Here is an 11,639-nt window from a genome sequence, read left to right on the forward strand (position 1 = left end):
GAGGAAAAGGAGGAGGAGGAGGAGGAGGAGGAGGAGGGGGAGGAGGAAAACTAAAGTGTCCTTTGGCCCCTTTCTGCACTGTGCTAAAGATGAAATGAGGGTCAGTGGGCCTCTGCTGCCCCCTGCAGGTCTTCGGGACACTTTTTTTTTCTTTTCTGGTATTTGGGATTGAATCCAGGGGACCTCACACAAGCTAGGAAAATTGAACTACATCCCCTTTCCATCGCTCTCTCCCTCTTTCCTTCTTTCTTTTCTTCCTTCCTTCCTTTTTAAAAATGCATCTTACCACACCATGTTTGACATCCATAAAAACAGGTTCAACAATGACAGCGGAGTAGGTTTCAACAGTTGTTTCTGGGAATGATATTGAGATCATGTATTCCCAATGTATATAAAATAAGAGATTTCTCCATCGTTTCTAAAAGACTGGTAGAGTAGTTTACTATGATTTAGTTCAAAATGTATGAGCCCTGACAAAGAGACCCGGGTTTTAATTCCTATTCCATAACTCACTGACTCTGTGATCTTGAAAAAGTTAATTAACCTCTTGAAGCCAATTCCTCGCCTTTAAGAATGGAGGTGTCCAAACCGACCTGTGAGAAGTAAGCATCATATTATGGATATAAAGTGCCTAATTCAAGTCTAGTTCCTGGTAGCTCCTCAGTAAGTGGTAGCTGAGATGACCTCTTTCCAAAGAGAAAGGTTGTTAGGAGCTCTACATCCCTGTGATACCAGAAACCCAGGGAATGTAATAATAGTCTTACAATAACCTCGTGTCCTTTATTCTCCCCCACCCCCTTTGCCGGAGGCACTATGCAGAAGGTGGTTGCAATTTCTACAGTTTCTTCTCTGGAGTGAGAATCCTAAAAGTGGAGCCCCTGCTTTCTGCAGTGACCACCTCTGCCATACCATTTGTCTGTTCCTGCTCCCCTGTGAGAAGCACTACCCTCACACCCCATTTTCCCAAGCATGCTCGTGGTAGCACAGTACTTACAATCATAGTACTTTTTTTTGCAGTTCTTGAAATTTTGCACAGTGCTCACCTACACACGTTTCATGTGACAGATTGCTTTTCTTTCTTTTTTTTTTTTTTACAAACCCCAGATTTAAAAAAAAAAATTTCGATAGAAACAAAATATTCAACAAACTGCTTTAAGAGTTTCTAAAGGCTTCCTGTCAATATCTGTACTTGTCCCCTCACAAACTGGTAACGTTTGGTGGACAGGCGCTGGTCCAAGGACCATGCTTTGAGTAGCGCTGAAAATTTTGTACAGTACATCCCATTTAGTCAGCAGACTTAACCTTTCTAAGCCCCAGTTTACTCATCTGGGTCAGATAAGTAATTATTAGTGATTAGGCTTTTTATGAGCGCTCAATGATAATATACTAATCTCTCAAGAAGTACTCATGTGTTAGCGGAAATAGAATAATATAATTGGTACATTTTCATATTTAATAGGTTGTTTTCTCTGATCTTCACTCCATCATCTTACTGGTGTGTTTTCCTTGGATAGAAAAAAAAAGCATGGTAGAATTACAAACTGGGAAGTATTTTTGCCTATAAGGTAAAGCAATTTCTTCATATATGATTTTAATAAAAGGAAATTTCATAGGTAAAAACCAATATCCAAAATTATAAAACAATAGAACTGTTTGTACATAAACACTGAATCAAACATTTACAATAGACTCAACATAAATTCTTTATCAATGTCTTTCTTTTTTTGTTTTTTGTTTGTTTTAGTTGTATTTGGACACAATACCTTTATTTTATTTATTTATTTGTATGTGGTGCTGAGGATCAAACCCAGAGCCTTGCATATGCTAGGCAAGCACTGAACCGTTGAGCCACAATCCCAGTCCCCTTGATCAATGTGTTTTGAAGGGGTAATAAAATCTTTATGGCTAAAGCAAGAGTCTTGCTTCCTGTTGGCCCCAAAACAGATGTTTCATTTCCCAAATAAGTAGGTTTTCCACTGTAAAGAAATATTTTTGTGGGCTGGGGTTGTAACTCAGTGGTAGAGCTCTTGCCTAGCACAGGGTTTGATCCTTAGCAGCACATAAATAAATAAAGGTTAAATTTAACAAAAAAGAAGAGGAAAAAGAAATGTTTTTGTATAGTTGGTTTCCATCTTCTTGAACTTTGCCCCAAGTTCAGCCAGCTTCTCCCAGGTCTTTAACACACATTTTGAACACTGCTAGGATTCAAAGCACGTCTCTGCCCCCTTTCCAGGGCAGGCACTCGGACAGCCCGTGTTTCCTAATAAATCCCCATTTCACTGTCCTGTTTCTCCCTGTCACCATTTTGTTCATGGTGCTTCCTGATATGGGTGCTACTAGAACTGACGTCCCATTTTCCATCCAATAGACATCATCCATTCTCAAAAAAGCAGGCAGCTCCTTGAGGACACCAGAAAGGAGCATTCATTCAGGTGGGAGATGATGGAGAAAAGTTCTGGCCATTCCATTGTGTAGTTTCTTACCAGAAGTTTGGCAATCAGGCATAACTTTCAAATGTCCCGGGAGGTTTCCACATTAAAATGCCACGTGAGGGCTTGTCATCAAAAAACTTCGCGCTTCATAGTTGGGATCAGGGAGCTAGTGGGGCAGAAAGTGTACCTTCTTGACAGTGGCCATCTGGTTCAAGGAGGAAGGACAAGCATGTATAGGGCACTGGCCAGCGGTGGCAGAAGGGGCTGCCTGAGTTCACAGTCAGTTCAGGGTCCAGGTCAGCCAGAGCAAGGTTAGCCAAGCCCGGTGCTCCCTGTCCTCCATCCTGACACATGATGTATTTCTAGGCCTCAGAACCTGCTCTCCTTACCCTCATCCCACTCAGGGGAGGACACAGGTGCTGCTCTTCAGCCACCCTCAATGTGTCTGCTGTAGAGTACCACCTGGCCAACTTCCCAAACAATTCAGAACCCATCCCCTCTGAGAGTTCATGACATTAGATGGCCACAAGCACTGCTGCCCCCATTTCAAAGAGGGGTGGGTGGGATGGGCATTCCAAGGGGTGGTTTCTGAGCTGGTTTGAATCACTAAAGATATTTGTCTTCTGGGCACACTGAGTTCTTCCATGAAATGCAAGAACTGGACAGGGAGTTGGGGAATGTTCTGCCCCTGGAACATTCCCGTGCACTCTCTTTATGTATCTGTTGACTCTTATACTCACTTTGGAAACCAAAAGGATACTAATGGAGCAATCAATGACTTTATAAGATCCAACAGACTAGATTCGAATTCTAAACCCCTCAAAAGACAGTGCTCAACAAGCTTGCAAACTATTAGGTAATCAGAAAGACAAAGATCTTCTCATTTTACAACACAAAATAGGGAGAAACCTGACAGTTTGTCTGCAGTAGGGACAATTCTCCCGGACAAAATGGTATCCAACAGATAAACAGAATGCCTAAAAAATAATTTTAGTAAGCATTTAGAAAAATTCTACTATTTCTATAGAGAGACTTAAAAAAACAATACAGCACCTTATACTTATAGGGGGCCACCCATTTCAAAAGATGAGTTTATCATCCAGTTCGCCCTAGACATTCCAAGGGACTGACAAAGGTTAACAGAGTCCTAGCCAAGTTTAGATGTTACACCATAGTTACAGGGAGCCCAGATGAAGAAAAAGAAAGCCAAACACGCAGACAAAAAGAGACTAAAATACTAATCTTATCCCAAGAAAAATAAGCTTCCTAGTTAAAAATCTTACTCCTCGTTTATGTTAAAAACAGATTTTGAAAGCCTCAAAACATTAAAACAGGGCTTACTTCAAACCCCTGTTAACAATTTATCGCTGAGAAAAATGACTCTGGAAATAGGTATCCCTAAAATATTAGACAGACAGCCATAAATAAATCAGCTCAACAGCTGAGAGCTAATCTCAGTAAGGAATTTTTAACATGATAGACCTTTTCTCAATTTTAATAATATGAGATGATACCCTACATACATTGATATTTTTGAAATTAGTAAAGTCATAAATTATACATAATTATTAGAGCTAATTTTACTACATTAAATAAAGTTATTAAGAATGCTCATACAACTATTTATTTATATACACAAAATTGTTTTGACATAGATCCCTCCAGGTTATTGATATTTCAATGCCATATAAAATTCTAAAAAAATCACTGTCTAAAACAATACTGTTGACTTATCTTCACCCATTGATATTTGAGACACTAACTCCCACTATTTACTAAGTTTGATAATAATAGCAACAGTTTTTCATAGATTCGTAGACAAAAAGACTATTCATTTCTCTATTTCATTCTTCAGTAATGGTAAAAAACAAAACATCTCTAGGCTTATTTAGCACATGTACTTCCTAGTTTAGATAGATGTTTATATTTTTCTCATGCCCCTAGTAAAGACCACCACTCCTAAATTATAAACTTTGTCTCACTTCATCCCAAATTAAACTAATGGTTTAAGTTTATCTAGAACTAGGTTCAAGGTACAAATTTTATATATAACTTACTATATTTATTTCTGATAATTCTATTAAAGTCAATAAATCATATGTCTGATAAAAATTAAATTTCTAGGGGCTGGGGTTGTGGCTCAGTGGTAGAGCGCTTGCCTTACATGTGTGAGGCACTGGGTTCTGTCCTCAGCACCACATAAATAAATAAATAAAGGTATTGTGTTACATACAACTAAAAAAATTTTTTTTTAAATCAAATCTCTATTAGCCATGGTCCCTTTAAATAACTGTTGTCAAAATTCAGGAGCAAAGATGGTAAATCTTTTCTTCTTCTTATTTAAATACTTGTACTATTATCTATAACTTAAATGGATGATGCTATGGCTGACACCAAGCCTTTATTCAATTTCATTAGATAAAGAAAAGGGGGGAAACAAAACCCACAGGCACACACTAGATCTTACAAATATTTCAAAAAATTTCTTAACTGTGATCCTGAGGGTCTTACTGCTACCGAACATGATTCAGTAAATTAAGTCAGATTTCAAAGGAGAGTTTAAACCTGCCATCATGATAATGACCGAGAAACCTGGCTCAGGAAGGTAGATTTCCAGCTGCAGAGTTTACAACCAGGGGGCAGCTTCCCGAGCTTATCAGGAAAGTAAAAAATTATGAAGAGACTTCTATGGACCCATTTCTCAGGTCCATTTATAATGTACATTGTAGTGTGGACTGGAAAGTCCACCAGTGAAACTTGATCAATTGTACTGAGTGTGATGGTCAGTTACACCTATATGTCAATCCTATGGTAAACAGACTGTCCGGAAGTACCTTCTGAGAGAAAGACAGCATATGGGAAACTTAACCAGCCAGTTATGCTGGTGTTTAGTAATTAAGACCATATCTGGACAATTCAGAAAGACCATTAAAATGGATTTTTCCTATGCAGGCCAGTTATTTACATAAGCTATCCACCAACGTATTGCTGCCCTGATCATTCTACAGTAGAAACCGGCACCTTTCCTGGGTGGGTAGATTGTGCAAATGTCTTTCCAGTGCAACACAAGATATCTAGAAATGGGGATATATTTTAGACTGGTCTCCCAGAGTTGACAAAGATGATCAGACAAGGATGCCATGACCCCCTGGAGGTTTATTGGTAACACCCGGGTCTTCAGTGAGCCAGCACCCACAAGGATGTTGGATATTTGACTTCGGCCTTCAGAATATTTACATTACTGACATATCTAACAGACTCCTTAAATGTGAGATTTAAGGGAAAGGATGGTGAATATCCTGTGGCCTGTAAGAATACCACTTACCTTATTGTATCCCTAGTTGTGGCCAGCTAACATTTCAGAGCTGAGGTATGCTGAAGTTAACACTCAGGCTTCAAAACAGAGGCACGCCAATTAATGAACCAGGCCCAGGCAAGCTCCTGGTCTCACGGTCCTTGAAATGGCTACCTTAACTACTACTCCTTGCTTCTACAATACAGCCTTTGTGGCTATGTTTTAAAACTTACAACAGATGGATTTTCTTAATAATTTGACTTAAATGACTTCCAAGATCCTTCTTAGTCAAGTATTGATGGAAGGATTGAAACTAAGTTAAAATGTTCTAGAAGCCACTGTAATAAATAATGCAAATGAGCCCTCTGCTCTATGGCTTGTGGACAGGCCTAAATGCCGTGCTAATTAAGTATGTCTGTGCTACTGTGGCCAAACACAATGCTTTCCAATAAAATTGGGAAAAGATTAAGAATCTTCTGATGAGGGTTTGAGAGGGTAATAATAATAACCTGGATCTTCCAAGTTGATTGTGTTATTGAAATGATCTGTTTTCTACTAATTCTTCTTGTGTTTCAATAGTAGATCATGATGACCTGGGACCAAGAATCCAGTGACTAAGGATTTAATTCCCCAGTTGCCTTTTTTTTTTTTTTAATATTAAGAAAGGGGGAATATGTGAGGAGCCGCTCTGAATGACCACACCTTCCAGTCCTGAAGCACACTCCTAAGGTCGAAGAGCTGCCACAGGACCCAAAATAATGGTATTTCTCTGTCTCTGTGTGATTATTTCGTGCCAGCCCAGTTCACCTGCAGGGACCTTGAGGGTTTAGTTGTGGAACGCGACCCAAGCAGAACAAAAAGCCACAAAAACAAGTTTCCCAGGGCTCTTCCATGTAATATCTTTCAGTATAAAATGATGGCACCAAAGTTCAGAACAAAAAGTTCAAGGGGGTCGGAGAAGACCCAGCAGGGGAGGCAAAACGACAAAGAACAGGTGTACAGCTTTCTGGTTATCTAATTCAGGGAAAAAAAATGTATCATCTCACACACACACACACAGTACGCATAGATATATTTCAGATAATCCTGCCTAAAGTTTTTGATATGTAATATGAAGCAACACAACATCACACATGTTTGCTTGTTAGACATTTCTCAGATGCCAGCCATTGCTTTGAGAGATTTTACATCTGAGTTTTTAAATTTTGTTTTTAGTTGTTGATGGATCTTTATTTATTTATAGGTGGTGCTGACAATTGAACCCAGGGCCTCACACACACTAGAAGGCCAGTGCTCTGCCACTGAGCTACAACCCTAGCTCCCTACATCCGGATTTTTAGGCTGGTAATTTACACAAGAAGTGGGCTTTAAAATGTGGTCACAGTCTCCCGACAACTGCGACAGCTTGCCACTTATGTAGAAATGCATTAGGAATAATACCAGATTCCTGTAGCCTTTATCACCCCTTTTTTTGTGTCTCTGTGTAGAACCGTTTGCAGCTCTGTTTCATAAAGTGTGTGGCTTTAATTCTTATAATTAGGCTGTGTAACTCATAACTATTCTTATTTTTAAAAAATTTGGTCTTCCATTTCTTTTGAAATTATGTTACAACATAATTAATATGTACCATAGTTAATGGTACGCCTCTAACTACACACAAAGGGAATATCCCAGGATTTGTTGACAATTCTGATTAATAAGTTCTCACAAGACTACGGCACATTCGCTTGAAATAGCCAAAAGGGTGTGTATTAGTTTCCTACTACTGCTGCAACAAATTACCACAAATACAGTGGCTTAAAGCAACACAGATCTATTATTTTACAGTTCTTGAGGCCCGACATTCAAAAGGGGTGTCCCGGGGCAGAAATCTAGGTGTCAGCAGGGCTCTTGAGGGCAAAGAGCCTTTCCAGCCTCCCAGCCTTTAGAGGGAGCCTGAATCCCTTGACTTGGCTCCCAGTCAGTCTCTGCTGCTGTGATAATTTCTCCTCTGACTCTTCTGCCATTTTTCCACATTTAAGGACTCTTATGGTCCCGCTGGGCCCTCCCAGATAATCCAGGATGATGATCTCCCCACCTCAAGGCCCTTACATCAACACATCTGCCAAGTTCTTTGGCCACTGTGAGGTAACATTCACAAGTTCCAGCCACTGAGATGTGGACATCTTTTAGGGTCCATTATCCTGCCTACAAATGTATTTAGATAATTATTTATTCTTCCATCTATTTTTATCCTGAATCTTCTGAATTTGTGGTTAAATTTAGGTGAATTTTTTGACTATTAGTAACATTTTTTGAGTAAATAGGAAGAATATAAACATTAATTATTACCTTGTATATTTATAGGCTAATTTGGGACATGGTTAAGATAAATTTCCTTTAAAATTGTTTTTAGGATGGCCTTCTATTTTAAAGTTTAGCTAAGTGATAGCATAATATCTCTCTAGTGGGCTGGGGTTGTGACTTAGTGGTAGAGCACTCGCCTAGCTTGGGTGAGGCACTGGGTTCGGTCCTCAGCACCAAAGAAAGATAAATAAATAAAGGTATTGTGTCCATATACAACCAAAACATATTTTTTTAAAATCCAAGTAAGGTTAGCCTTTTGGTATAAATTTTGAAATATTATAATACATGAATTTGGATCTCTCAAAAATCTCCCTGGATTTGTTCTGGTCTATATTGAGAGGTTCCCTTTGATCTTTCCAGTAGGTAATTTTTTAAGGCCTTCTCTGTTAATAGTAATTGAGGCTAGATATGAAAATGAGATACATTTTATTGATTATTATAATTTCCCAGTATATAGATTAGCTGATCCATCTTAATAATTTAAAAAGAACCCTCAATCTCTTTTTGAGAGAAGGTCTCAAAATATCTTTATATCTCAGAATTTTATCCTTTAAATAGGTCTGTCTTAATTGTCTTTTAGGGAATATGATTAAGGTTACTTCCCAGTGTAGGGAGCAGTATGTAAATCTACTGGATAATAGATCCAGTCAGAGAACTTTTATAATACCAATGACTTTCCAACAAGGTTTGCAACCTTTATTGTTCAAAACTAACACACAACTTTAATTTGGAGAACATCAGTCCTAATAAAATGTTCTCCCAAATCTCACAACTATCCAACAAACAGAAGTAATACGCAAGAATCAAATTTATTCTCCAAGGAGAAGTGTCAAATTTGGAATTTAAGTCAGTTTAATATATTTAGTGTTTAATCAAGGATGTGAATTTATTCACCAAAATTAATCCTTGTCTTAAATATTAAGAATCACTAGGCAATAAAGACCTTCCTTAAAGGAAATAAACAGCATTTTAATAGGTCTTTAGCATGTCAAAATATGAACAAAAATCTTAGCTCACATCAGGGAAAGGGACTGGGGATGTGGCTCAAGTGGTAGCGAGCTCGCCTAGCTTCGTGAGGCACTGGGTTCGATTCTCAGCACCACGTAAAAAGAAAATAAAGATATTATGTCCTCCTAAAAATAAAAAATATTTTTTAAAAAATCAGGGAAATAGCCTGAATTAATCAGTTTAAATTTTTATAATCAGTCTAGTTATATATAAACCTCTTTTTCAATTGTGTTAACTTTCTATATCATCTGTCTAGATAATGATATAAAGATCTTCCTATTTAGGAAAATAGTTTTATCATTAAAATTTAGAATACAAAGGTCTTGTTTTACCCAAAGATGATTTCTTTCTTCTTCTTAGGACCTCCAATGTGTGCTTCCTCTCTGTTGAAGCATCTTCAACTTTTAGAATTTTTCCTGGGCTATATTTGGAATAATTTCTGTAAATCTCAGAATCTAAACAAATGATTGTACCCTGATAAGAAGAAATATCTCAATGAAAACATAGTTAAAACCCTTGGATATTTCTGTAGACAGAATTATATTTGTTTATTATCTTATAAAGTTTGTACAATAATTTGAGAGTTAGAGATTACTAATGGTTGTGTTATCTCTTGAAAAAAAATTTTTTATAGTAAAATACATTTTTCTTAAGATATTTCTAATTACAAAAGACAGAGCACCAGATAAATGTATATATAGATTATATATGTTTTCTATTGAAGGAAAAATAATGAGATAAACATATATTAACTAAACAATTAGACATATATTCTATTTTATGAATTAACAACTATAGGTTATTCAAATACCTACAAAAATATGTATTAAGAATAAAGACATATGGGGCTGGGGTTGTGGCTCAGCGGTAGAGCACTCACCTAGTGCGTGCGAGGCCTGGGTTCCATCCTCAGCACCACATAGAAAAAATAAAAACATAAAAATAAAGGTATTGTGCCCAACTACACTAAAAGAAAAATTTTTAAAAAAGAATAAAGACATAGCTTATAATGTGTAAACCTTATGAAACCACGTGGTTCTTAAGATATTCGGAACCATTTCAGTTTTCCTTGGGTTAGTAGTGCACTTTTTATATTGTAAAGGTCAGGCGAGCGTCGGAGGAAGAGACCACCAAGAGACTGTCTCATGCAACAGCAAAGGGTTTATTGGGGTCCAGCATGCTGGGGCTCAGAGCTCACTTGAATAGAGCAAAGAGCCCTGAGAACAGCTTAAGCAGAGCTTATATACTTTCCTTGGAGAGGGCAGGGAGGGAAGTTCATTGACGGGTCAGGGCGAGTGGGTGGTTTGCCTGCAACCGGGTGAGGGGATACATTCTGCAGTTTGGCAGTTGGGGACAGCACATTCTGGGAACAAGATTAGCAAACAGTTCTCAAGATTATTAACCTTTCATTTCCCACTTTTTCTTCTGGTTACTTTTAATCATAAAAGTGATCATTGGGGGGTGTCACATTTTATGTCTGCTAGTGGGGTATATTGTTGTCTGATTACCATAAGTTTGACTTGTCCAATTTGAGCTTGGAGAAAGGAAACTACACGGTTGAGCAAACAGGGTCCTAGAGTTAGCAACAATATAAGGATTATTAAAGGACTGGCCAGGGCTGATAAAAGCATAGTTAACCAGGGGGACTGTGTGAACCAAGACTCATACCACCCTTTTTGGGTTTCTCTCTCTCGTTGACGCTCTTAAAGGCGTCTTCTTAATTTATTCATAGATTATTTTACAACTCCAGTATGGTTGGCATAAAAACAACATTCTTCCCTCAATGCAGCACAAAGGCTTTCTTTTCTCATGAAGAGGAGGTCCAACCCTCGCCTGTTCTGTAAACAACTTCAGAGAGAGAGGTTAAAGATTCCTGCAAAGCTGTGATGGAGGTTTTTAATATCTTTAAGTTTTGGTCCATTGCTGTTTCTAATTGGGTCATTTGTTGTGTCCCATGGACCAGGGCAGTGGTTCTTGTGTCCACCCCTGCAGCAACTCCTATTCCTAATAGGATGGTTAAAGTGAGGGATACAGGTTCCCGGCGGAACCGGGTTGTATGTCCCCTTATTTGATCTTCAAATGAACCTGCGTCATAATAGAGCACTCTGGGAAACATCTGCACCATTATACAATTAATCACATCTGTTGACCATTTCATGAAAACATAAAAAATGTTTAAGTATATAGAATTATACTGTTGTAAGGATGGACAAGGCAAGGCACCTAAGATAGCACCGAAGACAGGGAAACAGTCCTATTTGGTTGCAACCGGATTCAGAGGGCATTGCTTCTGTTGTAATCAATTAATCCCCTGAACCCCAAGTTTAGGTAGTTTCAGAATTTTGTACTCAACATGTAAGGGAAGGGGCTCATAAGTTTACAGTCTGCAGAAGTTCACAAAAAGCAGTTTTTGTTTCTGTTTTTTCCTCTGTTCTGGGCAAGTTAACTTTTCAAGGACACCTGGGAGGGGGAGAACTTTTTTTTTTTTTTTTTTTTCCCCCTGCCAGCTGTTACCATGGAGCCCAGTTGATAACTTTTTTATCTTAGAAATGTAGCCA

At 38.2% G+C, this 11,639-nt stretch overlaps 1 protein-coding gene and 1 pseudogene across 1 annotated transcript in view; one reads left to right on the forward strand and one right to left on the reverse strand.

Moving 5' to 3' along the window:
- LOC107156618 overlaps positions 1-2,428 on the reverse strand; it is a 4,577-nt pseudogene extending 2,149 nt beyond the window's left edge.
- The window catches only part of LOC107156790 (elongation factor 1-alpha 1-like), a 30,348-nt gene that overhangs the window by 7,526 nt on the left and 11,183 nt on the right, over positions 1-11,639 (forward strand). The gene's annotated exons all lie outside the window — the stretch shown is intronic.

The sequence above is a fragment of the Marmota marmota genome, unplaced genomic scaffold, assembly GCF_001458135.2.
Source record: "Marmota marmota marmota unplaced genomic scaffold, marMar, whole genome shotgun sequence".
NCBI lineage: Eukaryota > Metazoa > Chordata > Mammalia > Rodentia > Sciuridae > Marmota > Marmota marmota.